The 15,143-nt window shown below is 45.0% G+C and overlaps 1 protein-coding gene across 2 annotated transcripts in view; it reads right to left on the minus strand.

Moving 5' to 3' along the window:
- Positions 1 to 15,137, minus strand: part of TSPAN4 (tetraspanin 4) — a 692,791-nt gene extending 677,654 nt beyond the window's left edge. The window contains exon 1 of one of the 2 annotated variants that reach the window (XM_030560655.1): positions 14,940 to 15,137. The gene's annotated coding sequence lies outside the window, so the exon portion shown is untranslated. Of the gene's footprint in view, positions 1 to 12,531; positions 12,598 to 14,939 lie in introns of those variants that run through there. The other variant, XM_030560658.1, reaches the window with a different exon arrangement.
- Between the last annotated feature and the right edge of the window lie 6 nt (positions 15,138 to 15,143).

Below are 15,143 nucleotides of genomic sequence, written 5' to 3' on the forward strand. Positions count from 1 at the left end.
GGAGAGTAGTATTTAAAAAGACACATTTTAGAGAACAATGGGTGGGCAGCGAACCAAGCTGTTAACATTACATAGCACATGTGCTTTCACTACAAGGTCGCATTTTGCCTCTTATATTGAGGGCCTGCCAGTTTGGTGTGAGTGATCACACACGCAGGGCCAGGCAACAGAATTCAGCTTGCAGGCCGCCATGGTAAGCCACAGCCTTTCAGCTTCTTCCACCTTCATAACATGTGGGAATGGTTTCAAACATCAGCACCCTCCTTTCCCATACCAAGCACCTATTTGGTTGGCCATTTAAAAGGAGGGGCTGTACTGGCCGCGAATGCATCCCAAGTCTTCAGGGCAAATTAATCATTAAACACGCTTGCTTTTAAACCATGCATTATATTTACAAAAGGTACACTCACCAGAGGCGCCTTCTCCAGCTTCATGGTCCATGAGCCTGCTTTGGGAGGGTAGGGAGCGTATTGGCTCCAGGGTGATAAACAGTTCCTGGCTGTTGGGGAGAATGGTTTCTCCACTTGCATGCTATGTACTATCCTTATCTTCCGCATCCCCAAAATCCTCCTCCTCTGTTGCATGAGACTCCCTCCTTGCAGGTGTCCATGGACGGGTGGGGTAGTGGTAGGGCTCCCCCCCCTCGACTGCATGCAGCTCATCACAGAAGCGAAGTTATCTGGGGCTCTGACCTGGAGCAACCGTTTGCCTCTTTGGTTTTTTGGTAGGCTTGCCTGAGCTCCTTAATTTTCACACGGCACTGCTGTGGGTCCCTGTTGTAGTCTCTGTCCATTATGCCCTTGGAAATTTTTTCAAATATTTTGGCATTTTTGTCTTTTGGAATGGAGTTCTGATAGCATGGATTCATCTCCCCAAACAGCGATCAGATCCAGTGCCTCCTGTTCTGACCATGCTGGAGCTCTTTTGCGATTCTGGGACTGCATGGTCACCTGTGCTGATGAGCTTGCCACACTGGCCAAACAAGAAATGAAATTCAAAAGTTCCCAGGACTTTTGTTGTGTACCTGGCTAGTGCATCTGAGTTGAAAGTGCTGTCCAGAGAAGTCACAATGGAGCACTCTGGGATAGCTCCTGGAGGCCAATACCGTCTAATAGCGTCCACACTACCCCAACTTCAACCCGGCAATGCCGATTTCAGCGCTAATCCCCTCGGTTGGAGAGGATTACAGAAATCAATTTTAAGAGCCATTTAAGTTGACAAAAAAGGCTTTGTCTTGTGGCTGGATGCAGGGTTAAATCGATCTAACGCTGCTAAATTCGACCTAAACTCGTGGCGCAGACCAGGGCTAAGACATGAAAGACGTTCAGGGTTACTCACAATGCCAGGTATATCCTGGGTGGAGATGAAGAAAATACTCTCCAAAGAAATTTCAGTGGCTTTTCATATTTAATTTTGGAAGGGGCAGGTGAGAAGAAGGAGGAGATCTTGCCTCAGTTTTGGCTGGCCAGGAGTGGAAGGTAGCTAACAGATAAACATAAAATTTGATCAAGGTTGCCGTTTTACTCAGACCAAACATGAATGCAAAATACTCAGCCCCTGAGCATAGCTGGCTACCAACTATCAATTTACTGTTCTGAAAGGGATTATCCATCTTTACAGACAATGTGCTGATCGGGGCATATGATTAAAGGCTCTCTTTTTTATTATTCCTACTTACCACAGGCAAGTGTATCTGCAGCAGCATATCAGATCAGATGGAGTAGAGCCTGCCCTTAAGTACAAACTCTTAAATAACTGTTCCATGATGTGCTCGGGTGTATGATTTAATCACACACCCTGGGAATGCAAGAGTTAGAACACGCCACAAATACCACACTACTACTTAGAATGTTTAAAGAGGTGACACACACTGACAGCCAGGAAATTCAAAGTTGACTCTCAGTCCTTAATTCACTCTACCAGGTAAGAGTTCCTTTAGAATTAATGATATGATACAACAGTTACTCAAGGTACTGTATATAACTCAGCAAGTTCCCTCCCCCTACTATATCACCACACACTTGCAAAAAAAAAAAAAAAGGGCGGGGAGGGGGCTGGCTTGTACCACTGGGTGGAGCTGATCACACTGTTGGAAAGCTTTGTGAAAGCTTCCCCTGAACAGCTCTGTCAATGCATCTCAATCCCTAATGCAACATCCCCTGAGGCCCCAAATGCATCTCACTAGTAAGCTGTCAAATTCCCTCCATGTACTATTACAGTTCTGGGGTCTCCCCGCTCCTACCACACCCGACCCCCCTCAAACCATCTCATATCATGACCTGCAGCCCCTTGTTACACCAGTGCAAAATCCTAGTAGTGGCACTTTGAAAGGGGCAGAAGGAGAGAAACACTCACTAGAGACCAAATCAGCTTCGGAATCCATATTTATAAAGGTGTGGGAAGGATTAAATAGCCTTTTTTCTCTCTTTACCCATTCGAACATAACAGTTCCTGGCCATCAGATAAGTAAGTGCAATAAAAACCCTTTTGCAGAGTAGTTACTGTGCATGTGCAGCCACCACTTGAATACCATAAAGTTCATTAAAAAAAATGAATACAAGAAGAGTGATTCAATGGACTATCCCTCTGCTAAATTTCAATTTAATATCCGCACTTTAAGTGCTGGACCCCTACAGTTACTGTTTCTGCAATGCAATAGCTTCAGCGCCTTTTGTGAGACCAAGCATGTCGCCTTAATGCATTCTTAAGGTGACAGAACCACCAAACTGAGCAGATTTATCACCCTAAGGGCACACAAAGTAACATGCTTAATCTGATGAGTGATGCCAAAGCAGCGCCTGTTAATATTTTATGAAACATTTGATTGTTTTTTAATTTAAAAAACAAAACAAAGCAGCAACTCAATAAACGGAACGTTCCTTATGGACGGAACAAACCTGGACGTGCAATGGCCCATTTCATCCGAGTGATATATTATCTCCTTTGTGTTTACACCTTTTTTCATGCCGATTGCTGGAATCCCACTTCACCACAAGACTTCAGGCTCTGCTTCCCGACAGGGATGGCTGCTTAGAAAGAGGATCATCTCTCATCAAGATGTGACAGGCCTCTTGCACATTGGCAGGGGAAGCTTCTGGCCTGAAGCTTCCATACAGCATCACAATCTGAGCACAGCATGGGAACATTTCACAAGGTGAATTTGCCTGCTGAGCTCCTTGCCCTACCAATGCTACTTCTTCCCTAGTTCCGGGAGCTTGAATCCAAATATTAGGGTCCATGGGCCTCCTCCAACCCCAGATCCACGGATTCAGCCACAACTGACTCCTTCTTACAGTTGGAGTTCCCACTCCTAATGTTGCTATGCAGTCTTGCAAGGGGCTAGAAGGATTCTTCATAGAAGATATGCAGAGAGGATGGCCTAACATCAGGCTTGAAATGCAATCACAAAAATCCTCTGGAACCACAAGATACTATCCCATTAGGGACTCAGTAATTCACCATTCCAAGACACACATTCAGTATCACATATAGGGGGTCTCTCTCATAAGATCTTGAAAGAAACCAGCAAAGCTCTGATATTTTGTGCAATCATTAATGAGCTCAGAAAACCAGAGCACCTGTTTAAAAGAACCATGTTTTGCTGTAGTATCCTTAACCAAAATATTTCTCTCGCCTTAGTACTGTACATACTCGTTATTAATGTGGCTAGGACCTTTCCACTCAGAAGATGGCCATGGTTCCATGGTACTGTATGAACGTTTCTGCTTCTATTAGATATGCTTCTGATTTCCAGGAACACAATCAAGCTCTTGGAGACCAATCCTACACACGCTTACTCATGCCTGGCAGAATCAAGACCATGAGTTGCTAATCACTTTTGGGTTCTTTGGAAGGAAAGGTGCTATCAAAATGTAACAAAGTAACCCCATGAAGGAGAATAATTATTATGACATCTGAGGACACTTGCAGGAAATGGCAGAGCTGATGGACAGCTGGAGCAGTGTTATTGACTAAAATGTTGCCATGGGATATTACTGAGTTTTTGGAGTTTTTTGTTCGCGGGTTTTTTACATGAAATAGTCACTTAGCTAGCGATATATTCCTGTCATCAAGACTTTTCTTCGTAAGGCATGTCAGTCACCTCACTGCACAAACAAGACTAAGACAGGCAAAAATTAGTTTTGCCTTGAAACAACCTTGCTGAAACCAAACATATCAGATCAATGCAGCACTGAACAGGTTAAACATCTGCACCTGGGGAAATTGAGGAGTGCGGGTGGGATCCTCATGGGGTTCTGTTTATGTCCTCTCCCATCTCACTTCTTCTGTGAGACGTAACACAGACCATTGCAGGGAAAGGCAGATCTAGAATTATATATATTATACACACACACACACACACACACACACACACACACACACACACACACACTACCTACGGCGCTTTTTGCAAGCACCCTTTCACAATAGTTTCTGTGACAAAAACTTCTTTATGATGTCACTCATCCAATGGACAACTCCTGATTCTCAGTTATGTTAACGTCCCTTTATGACACTGTCAAAATAAAAAAATCTTATTAAAATGAGTGTAAAGTACCCTCTGAGAATGCTCCCTGTGCAAAAGGTGTTCCCAGACAGAATAAAGCTGGCATAAGGGCTCATATTGGGGAGGGGCATGGGCAGAGTATACTGCTCTATAGCTACTCTCTAATCTCAGGGCCAAGACCCATTGTGGGCCTGGGGAAACAAGTCAAATTACAGCATCCCTCAGGCAGCTCAGACTTACACCAGAGGCGACAACTTGCCACAGAACACAGCTTAATGCCAGTTTGGTTCCCATCCTCTGTTCCCGCCCAAAATCAGAACCCTTGTCTCCACAGATTGACAAGAAATGCAGTAATTTTTGCCACTTTCCAAAGGGATCTTTTAAAACAGTTAGTATTAATTATTTGTATTGCAGTAGCACATAGACGTTGCAGTCATAGACCAGGACCCCAATGTGCTAGGTGCTGTACTAACATGACCCAAAACAAACAAACAAACAAACAAAAAAAACAGTCCCTGTCCCAAAGAGATTACAATCTAAAAATAAAATAAATCTTTACATGAATAATAGAACAAACTTTACATCCAGCACGTTTTACACAGCATTACAGTGAAATATATACATTTGGGATGTGTTGGTGGGACTGTCACAGGTTTTATTTTCCTAAAACCTGGGGATTTTAACATCTGCTACTCAACATATATTTTTTATATAAAAAGGACATTATGCCGATAATAGAAAGCAACTCTTTGAATCCTTTCCATCGGTCGTCACTAATGAAGTTTATGTGTGCAAAATTGAGTTCATTCCGCCCCCATTAGGAGCCAATTACACTGGGAAAAAAATGCAATTAACAAGGTGTAGAATAAACAGCATGCCACCTGCCTTTAATAGCAGCCCCACTTCAAACAAGTCAAGGTCTCGGCACAGCTTTCTGAATTGGCAATGGATATTATACGTATTTATTCAGCAGCTGCTCTTCATTACAACAAATATTACAGGCTTACCAGATAAGGTCAACATATTTTTTAAAAATACACTAAGTATTAAACCCTGCTTTGAAGCTGCAAATGTTGCTTTTAATGAAATCAGCAGTATCAGGCTTTTCTGTATCACTATGAAATCTGAAGTTATATTCCCTAGCTTATAGTCATATTTCCCCTCTTTCTACAGGTTCAGCAGCTTCTGAATTCGTTTCACTAAATCCAGGGGCCCGGTCAGCTATTAAACAGTGCATGGGCTGTGTGGGGGGGGGGGGGAGGCCTGATGGAGCTGTTAAACAATGCAATGCATCCAGAAGCCCAGCAGAGTAGACCATTCATTCCTTCTATCATCATTCCTTCCTTTTGTTCTGACCTTCTGCCATCACTCCATTGTCAGATGCAGAAGATACATCAAGTGAGGGCAAAAAGGGCAAGTTTCCCAGTCAGCCGTTGGTGTAAAGGGCATCCAGTCAAGCTTTCAGCTCTGACCTTTCCACCTTAACCAGCAGAGGGTGGAGTGCTTAGGAGGAAAAGAAAAACAAACACTCTCATGTCTTATGTGGGGTGAGGGGAGAAATTAAGCGAGGGGGGGTGGAGTTACTGTGCAGCAAGCCTTCTGGCCCCTTCCAAAGCAGTGCTGACTAGTTGCAGAAGTAGTCACATTCATCCCTGCTTGGACGGAATGTCAGTGAGTGAGAGGCACTACCGTGTGGTACACAAGGCCTAGTGGTAACCGAAGGTAAATCCTTTGTAGGCAGAGACTGGTCTACATTTCAAACTTGGGTCGACATAAGCCGCATTAAGTAAACCTAGTAACGTATGTGTCTGTACTACTAAGTCTCTTCCGCTGACCTAAGTGGCCTGTAAAGTCGACTTCTGTACGCCACCTCCGCGAGAGGCACAGCCCTTGATTCGACATCCGCAGGTCGACGTGGGGATAGTGTCAACAATGCATTGTGTAATTCGAACAAATTGGCCTCCAGGAGGTGTCCCACAGTGCTCCACTGTGACCACTCTGGAAAGCGCTTTCAACTCCACTGCACGTCAGCTAGGTACACAGGAAACATTTGAATTTTCATTTCCTGTTTCATCAGTGTGGAGAACTCACCAGCACAGTTGAGCATGGAGACTGAAGGCCGCAAACATGCTACAGCATGGAGCACACAGGTGGTGGTGGATCTTATTGCTGTGTGGGGAGAAGAATCTGTGCAGGCAGAGCTCCGATCCAACAGAAGAAACATTGACATCTATGCCACAATTGCACGGAGGATGGGGGAGAAGGGCTACCCCAGGGACACACAGCAGTGCCGCATGAAAATAAAGGAGCTTTGGCAAGCATACCAGAAGACAAGGGAGGCAAACAGTCATTTTGGTTCTGCGCCACAGACATGCCATTTTCATGAGGAGCTGCACGCAATTATTGGCCCCAGTATTATCCCAAAAACTCCATGGCTACCTCCCAGGAGCCCTGGGCAACCTCAATCAACAATGAGGAGGACAATGTCGATGAGGAGGAGAATGTGAGGCAGGCAAGCAGAGGATCCATTCTGCCCTACAGCCAAGAACTGTTTTTAATCCTAGAGCCCAACACTTCACAGGACCAGTTGGTGGTGGAGCATGATGCCGGGGAAGGCACCTCTGGTGAGTACACATTTCCAATCAAACTGTAGAGGTTACATGCTATTATTTTTTATGTTTAATCTGACCAAAAAAAGTAGGTGGAGTGAATATCAGTGGCCATTCCAGCTACGCAGAGGGTGCTCTCCAAAAAAGACTATTTATGTGCATGGGGATCCTCCAGGGAGATCTCTAGGAAGCTTTCATGGAGGTACTCTGCAATCCTTTACAGAAGGTTTCTGGGAAGGGCTGCCTTATTTCGTCCACTAAAGTCCCTCTGCAGCCTATGCTGAACCTGCTGCCATCTTTGCTCAGTTCTACATCATCCTTCCCCAAATGTCCTATGAGGCAAGGCAGAAAGTTCAGTGTTCCTTGCACTCAACACCAGGCAAGGGTACAAGCACCAGAAGGTGGCCATTCCCATATCTTTCATTGTTACTGCAGTGCACCTGTAAGCAAGCTTTCCTTGGTTTCTCCCCCTCACAGTGTTATCAGCCCTTTTACCCCAGGTTATCTTACTTTTCTTTGCTGTCTCAGTGTGTTTGTGTGCATAGTAAAACTTAACAGACTGAGGAGAAAAGGCTTGGTTGGTGGGAGTGGAGTTTATAGGAGACAAAATGCAATGGAGGGGACAGTTTGGTAAGGAATAACACAGATAAGTGTCACATTACTCTGACTCATTGCTGAAATTGGCTTTCAAAGCCTCACAGAAACACAGAGCACCTCAATATGTTCTTCTTATTGCCTTAGTGTCTGGCTGCTCAAAATTGGCTGCCAGGCAATCTGCCTCAATCCCTCACCCCAGCAGAAACTTTTCTCTCTTTGTTTCACTGATATTATTAAGCATACAGCAGGCCGCAATAACAATGGGGATATTGCTTTCACTGAGGTCTAACCTAGTAAGCAGACAGCATCAGCAACCTTTTAAACATCCAAAGGCACATTCCACCACTATTATGCACTTGCTCAGCCTATCGTTGAACCAGTCCTTACTGCTGTCCAGGCTGCCGTGGTATGGCTTCATGAGCCACGGAAGCAAGAGGTAGGCTGGGTCTCCCAGGATCACAATTCGCATTTCAACATCACCAATGGTTATTTTGCAGTCTGAAAAGAAAATCTCTACTTGCAGCTTTCTGAACAGACCTGTGTTCCTAAAGATGTGCACATCATGCACCTTTCCCGACCATCCCATATTGATGTCAGTGAAATGGCCATTGTGATCCACCAGCGCTTACAACACCATTGAGAAATACCCCTTTCAGTTTATTTAGTCGTTGGGAAGGTGGTCTACCAAGACAGGGATATGCCTTCCATCTATAGCCCTCCCACCGTTAGGGAACCCCATCACGCCAAAACCATCCACTATATCCTGCACGTTACCCAAAGTCACTACCCTTCTTAGCAGAAGTCTGTTAATGGCCCTGAAAACTTGGATCACAACAGATCTCACGGTAGATTTACTCACTCCAAACTGATGCACCACTGACCGGTAGCAGTCTGGGGTTGCAAGCTTCCACACAGCTATCGCCACTCACTTCTCCAGTGTCAAAGCAGCTCTCGTTTTAGTATAGCTGCGCTTCAGAGCTGGGGAAAGCTCTTTATACAATTCCTGAAAAGTGGCCTTACACATTCAGAAGTTCTGCAGTCACTTCTCATCACCCCATAGCTGCACAAAGATGCCCTCCCACCAGTCAATGCTTGTTTCTCGGGCCCAGAAACTGCGCTGAACCATGTCAAGGTAATGCATGACTGCCACCAACAACTGCGAATTGCTCTGCTCTATGTCTTCCTGCTTGCGTGGCATCACATTGTTCTGTGCGACAGCTCATGCATCAGCTGTGTAAATACCGCAAGGTGTTTGTAATGCTCACATCAGCAGTGTACAGCTGAGCAGGGTCCATGTTTATCGTGCTATGGCGTCCGCACAGGTAACCCAGGCTTACGAAAAAGGCTGGTTTGTTTGCTGTTGATTTCAAGGAGGGAGGGAGGAAGGGAGGTAAGTGCATCACCATGTTTCCATAACCACCTGCACCAATGTTTTGGTCCCACAAGGCACTGCAAGACCAACCCAAAATTCTACTTGGCTGTGTGCACTGTGGGACAGCTACCCACAGTGCAGTGTTCCATGCATCAATGCAAGTCCTGCTAGTGAGGATGCACTCCGCCAACACAATGAATGTACCGTGGACACGCAAGATCAACTTGCTTAAATCAGAGGCTCGATGTCGACTCAACTTTGTAGTGTAGACACTTTGAAGGTGGGAGAGTGAAAGAAGAAACCAGCAATTCCTTTCTCCTCCGCTCCCTGCCTGCAACCTCTGATCCCTAAAATTCACACACTTTTTTCTTCTAAGATTTTTCACTCTCCTTGGGCTTGTCTACATCACAAAGTTGCAGCGCTGGTGAGGGGGTTACAGCGCTGCAACTTAGGAGGTGTACACATCTGCAGGGCATCACCAGCGCTGCAACTCCCTGTTTGCAGCGCTGGCCGTACTCCCGTTTTGTCTCGGGTGTAGAGGATCCAGCACTGGTGATCCAGCGCTGGTAATCAAGTGTAGACACTTACCAGCGCTTTTCTTGACCTCCGTGGAATAAGCAGGTATCGCAGCATACCTGAGGAAGCCTCTCTGGTAATCAAGCAGGTCTCCTTCCCCGGTTTGCTCTCGCGCTCCCCGAACCCCCGTGCAAGCAGGTCTCCTTCCCTGCGGTTTGCTCTCGCGTTCCCCGAACCCCCGTGCAAGCAGGTCTCCTTCCCTGCGGTTTGCAGGGGGGTTCAGGGAACTCGAGAGCAAACCGCGGGGAAGCAGGTCTCCTTCCCCGGTTTGCTCTCGCGTTCCCCGAACCCCCGTGCAAGCAGGTCTCCTTCCCTGCGGTTTGCTCTCGCGTTCCCCGAACCCCCGTGCAAGCAGGTCTCCTTCCCTGTGGTTTGCTCTTGCGTTCCCCGAACCCCCCTTGAAGCCGCCCAACAGCGCTGCAGTGTGGCCACATCTAACACCACTTGCAGCGCTGGTTGCTGTAAGTGTGGCCACTCTGCAGCGCTGGTCCTATACAGCTGTACTAATACAGCTGTAACAACCAGCGCTGCAAAATTGTAGATGTAGACATACCCCTTGATTCCTTTAAGAGTCAGTAGTGTGGCACTGAGAGGATACCACCCGTGTTTAAGGCATCAGATTGACACTTCTGATGAACCAACTCTCCCTGAGATGGACCAAACACTTCAATAAAGATATTTCTTCTCTGAATGACCAAAGGAGAAAGCAGGAAGTGGACCTTCTGTTTCTAATTAGACAAAGTGCCAAATGTCCACAGATTTTTTAAAGGGTGCTGGTTTAAAATTGTACCTATCTACCAGAGGGCAAGTGTGAAAAATCAGGATGGGAATGGGGGGTAATAGGTGCCTATATAAGAAAAAGCCCCCCAAATCAGGACTGTCCCTATAAAATCAGGACATCTGGTCACCCTATACCTGCAAGAGAGTACAATCTCTATTACACAGACACCCTCCCTCCCTCCTCAGAGGATAATGAAAAGGAAACCTTCAGATACATGCTTTAGTTTCTCAGCTTTACCAGCAGGCGGAGCAGGCATCTATCAAGCCACCATTCTGCAGTACAACTACAAAAGGAGAAGGTCACAGGAGATGCAGCCTTTCAACATGGCTAGATACAGAAAGTCACTTGCCCTCACACATTATGAAAACACTTTAGAGATGGTTCAGCCAGGCAGGTCACTTAATTGGCTGAATATTCTTAACCCTCTCACTTGAGAAGCAAAGGTGCCCCGGGCAACGGAGTGGCTGCTGGAACAACAGACTACAGTATTCCACAGAAAGTGCTTTATGAAAAAGAGTAGGAAGGAGCATCTGCCTTGTATCAAACATGTATAATATAAGTATTCATCGCTATGAGTGTTTTATACCCTATGCCTAGCTGTACTTTGCAGGTCTACATCCATCCAAAGTCCTCAATATGTGTTCAACCCCTACAGTGTTCACACCAAGGTAAGTACAAGTAGCCTTCACAAGCTATGCCAGCATCAAAGAGAATCTATACGCAGGGCCGACGCTTTCATTTAGGCGACCTAGGCAGTCGCCTAGGGCGCCAGGATTTGGGAGGGTGGCATTTGCCGACCTCGGCAGCAATTTGGCGGCGGGGGGTCCTTCCATGCTCTGGGTCAGCGGCAGCAATTCTGCGGCGGATCCTTCACTCACTCCGGGACCCGCCGCCGAAGTGCCCCAAAGACCGGGAGCACGGAAGGATTCCGCCCCCCCTCCCCCCGCAGCAGAATTGCCGCCAACAACCGGGAGCGTGGAAGGACCCCCACCTAGGGCGCCAAAAACCCTGGTGCCGCTCCTGTCTATACGTACATAATGTCTAGCACATTAATCAGAGAATGGGTTATACAGATGTCTGTAATTTCATAACAAAGTAGCACAAATGGCAAAGTTTGCTTTAAGAGATGCCCCTCCAAAAATGTGTTGGCGGTAGGGGAAAGGGTCTCGTGTCACACATCTTTACTCATCAGAGAGAAGCAATTTATTCAATCAAACAAAAATAAGAAACTAGTCCACAATCCGCCACCTGTTCCAATTCTATCTAGACGACCCTCTTATGCCCATTGTTGAGGAGCACTCTGACAGGGTCATTAGTTCTGAGCCATATGAAGCATTCTGCAACCTTTGATAACAGTTCAAAGACACAAAGATCAGGGGGCTGCCACTTACTTAAAGTGGTGGAAGGCCTGGGGAATGATACAGTGTGAAAACTTCTTGGCATGTGAGATATAACTACACACTTCTAGGGGCACAGAGAACTCCAATACTTGCAAAAGGAGATATTTTACAAGTAAGACCCAATTTGATTTAGTGCCAAAGAGCATGGGTTAGTATTAGAACATATAAAACATTTAAGGGTAGAGGAGCTGGAAATCCCATGGGATGCAGCTATCCACCCAATGAAGTAGCAAGGAATCACCTTAACAAAAATGTGCCAAGATTCGTAAATTACTGACTCTGCTTTTTAAACACACAAATCTTTTAAACAGCCCGTTGTGGCTTGGCAAGCAAATATGCTCAGAATAACAGGATACACAACGTGCAGCATAAAATGTTCTCAAACATAGAAATCTCTACAGTTCACAGAACATAACAATCCTTAAGTTTCACAACATCAAAGGAGGACATAAAATCTATTAGATCATTAAGCCCCTCATCCAGCCAGGGTAGGCTGTACACACAGTACAGATCAGATGTTAAAATTAATACCACGTCTAAAGCATAGTAATGTTTTCTTGATGAAGATGCAAATGAAGTAATGTCTGAGAATTTAAGTCCGAAAGTTGCTGTCAGGTTAAAATTCAATTTTGTCTTCCTTAAAATTAATAAACACATTTCCACAACTTAACAGTAAAGCCTTGACCTACCTGAAGGGTTACCACTCTGTCACAAACCACCAGCAAGAGCACCTGTCTTTCCCACTCTCACTTCCTACTTTCTGCTTGCAAATACAAACACTTCTCTTCGCAGTTCAGCGAGAGAATTTCTGTAGAGCCCCAGTTCTGAAAAGGTATCAAGTCACAATCTCTAAGTTCACAAAAAAAAAAAAAAATCAAAGGAGAAAAATAAATAATGAACACACACACAGTTCTCATTGGCCTCAGAATCTACGGCTCTCAGCAGTTCATCTGCCACCGATGCCAAGTCAATTCATTCTGTTCACAGCTAAAGATAATTATTGTTCCTGGAACTGCAAAAATCATAGTCGCTTCGCTGGTGCTTAGAATTGTTTATAAGTGGTTTTATAATCCCAAACCTCATTTGTTACAATGGAAGTATTTGCTCTTCTACAGTTCAAACTGGGTCTGGAGTTTCTGCGTATTGATTGGGTCAATAATCTATGTTTTCAAAATAAGAGTCATGCAAGATGTATTAACATAAATTGTGCATTAAGACAATTATTTATATGCTGGACAGTAATGGCTCCACATTGTGCATTGTATCAAATCTCAGAAACTAAAGAAAATTACCATTTTAAATAAAGAAAATTAGCATAATGTTAACGTTGTAACAAGCAGACAGCAAGAATTGTCAAGAGTCAGACTTGATTCTCTACCTCACAATCCTCACCCCCCCCAAAAAAACAACAAGATGTGCCCCTAATGCTGGCAGCAGCCATACCCATTTACATTTTAAGCACATATACTCGGCTACTAATACACTTCCTCACATTACTCACATGTTTAACTTACAACAAACAAAACAATTTAAGATGCATCTTTACACATTACCAAAAGTCTCTAGTTTTTGGGGTACACAATGAGATCATTTGTCACCTTGTCTACACCAACCCCTCAACTCCTCCTCAGTGGGGCATGACCCTTTCTTTCCCTGCTCATTTCCCTAGATATTGCAGCAGCTTTCTAGCAGTGCTAGATGGTGCTCTACTGCCTTAGCACAAAGGAAATGAGCCAAGACTGGTGTGTGCCAGTGTTAAATTGGAACATTCTTACTTTGGCCACACATTGTCTTTTAAATTTACATTAACAACATGAGCCATATTAACATCTGTCCCTTACAGGGCCATTTTCAAGTTTAATTTGGCTCTTGTTTAGATTATGTAAAAATAAACTCTCTTACCAACATAAAATAATTAGAACACTCCCCATTTTGTTTTAATTTAAATGAAAACAGTTGTTTTAAACCAGTAAACATCCCCCTGCTGCATAAGAAATTCATCATTAGGAACATGGAAGTGAAACTGACAATAAACAAGAGTAAAACAAACCACAGTGATTTTCTTCACACAAGCTGAGAGAAGTGTAAAAACTAAACAGAGTGGCAAAGAACTTGGATTTTTTAAAATTATTTATTTTTTAAAACTTGTGTGTGCTATTAGTAACAGATAAACACATTTGCTTGCTACCAATAATTGATATCTGTTTTTAAATTGGCAGAGTATATGACTTTATTTGTGCACATGCCTCCACAATTGCTTGTAGGCAACCAGATTCAGGAACTTCACTTTTAATAGAAAAATTATTAAAATACAAAGCAGAATATCAGACTTCCCTTCCTGCAAATGTAGGGTGCCTTGGGGCACACCTCCATTGACCTTTGGAATGGTTACTTCAGCTTGAGAGATTTGTATTTATAAATAATAATTTTTTTATGACATCAAGTATCAGATCTATCAAGTGTCACTCACTTGGACAGAGACTCCCTTTCGAATCAAAAGCACCATATTAGTAAAATACTAGACAGCATTGTGAAATCAGGTCGGATTAATTTCCAAGGACAGATTTTGTGTGGGTGTTTTTTAAGTCTCTCCCCGTTAGGATAAGGGATTTTGCACTCTGTGGGGTTTTTTTTTGGGGGGGGGGGTTCGTTTGCTTGTTTTTAAATCTCAGCTGGTCATCACGGCTTCCAAGCAGCCTTGGGGGCACGTCCTTGCAAACTACTACAGAACCCTAGGGGCATTTCTTGCATTGCAAAAAAGGAATCTACAACTAGCAGAGCCCAAAACAGAAACACCCCGTGCCCTGCCCTACCTCACCCCGAAACAACAACAGGTGATGAATGCCCTGAACCAACCAAGAGAAGCCCCTCTTCAGCTCTACCTCTCCTCCCTGCTCCCCCCGCGAGCAGGCACAACTTGTTGGTGCTGAGCTGCAGCCACCAGTTGCACTTTCCACTCATGCACTAACCCAAGCACTAGCTGGGCTGGGAGATGGGAGGAGGAGAAATCTGACTTCTTTTACATCCCGTTATTAAAGCCCAAGCAACAAGTGTCTGCAGAGAGCGCATGGGAATCGTTAGGAGTGAAGAGAGATACCTGACACTGCACCACCGCCGCAACCTCCAGCCTCTGTGCTCCGCTGCTCCAGCTGCTGCTGGGCGCTCTACGCTTCGACAGCGCCAGCTGCCACTCAGCGCACGCGAATCGCGAACCCTCCCTGAACGACGCTATCTTGAGCCAACCGAGGTGCCGTCGATTTGGGATATACCATCGTGAAGTCGGGGGGGTGGTTATCTCCCC

The sequence above is a fragment of the Gopherus evgoodei genome, chromosome 4 (genome assembly GCF_007399415.2).
Source record: "Gopherus evgoodei ecotype Sinaloan lineage chromosome 4, rGopEvg1_v1.p, whole genome shotgun sequence".
NCBI classification, from domain to species: Eukaryota; Metazoa; Chordata; order Testudines; family Testudinidae; genus Gopherus; species Gopherus evgoodei.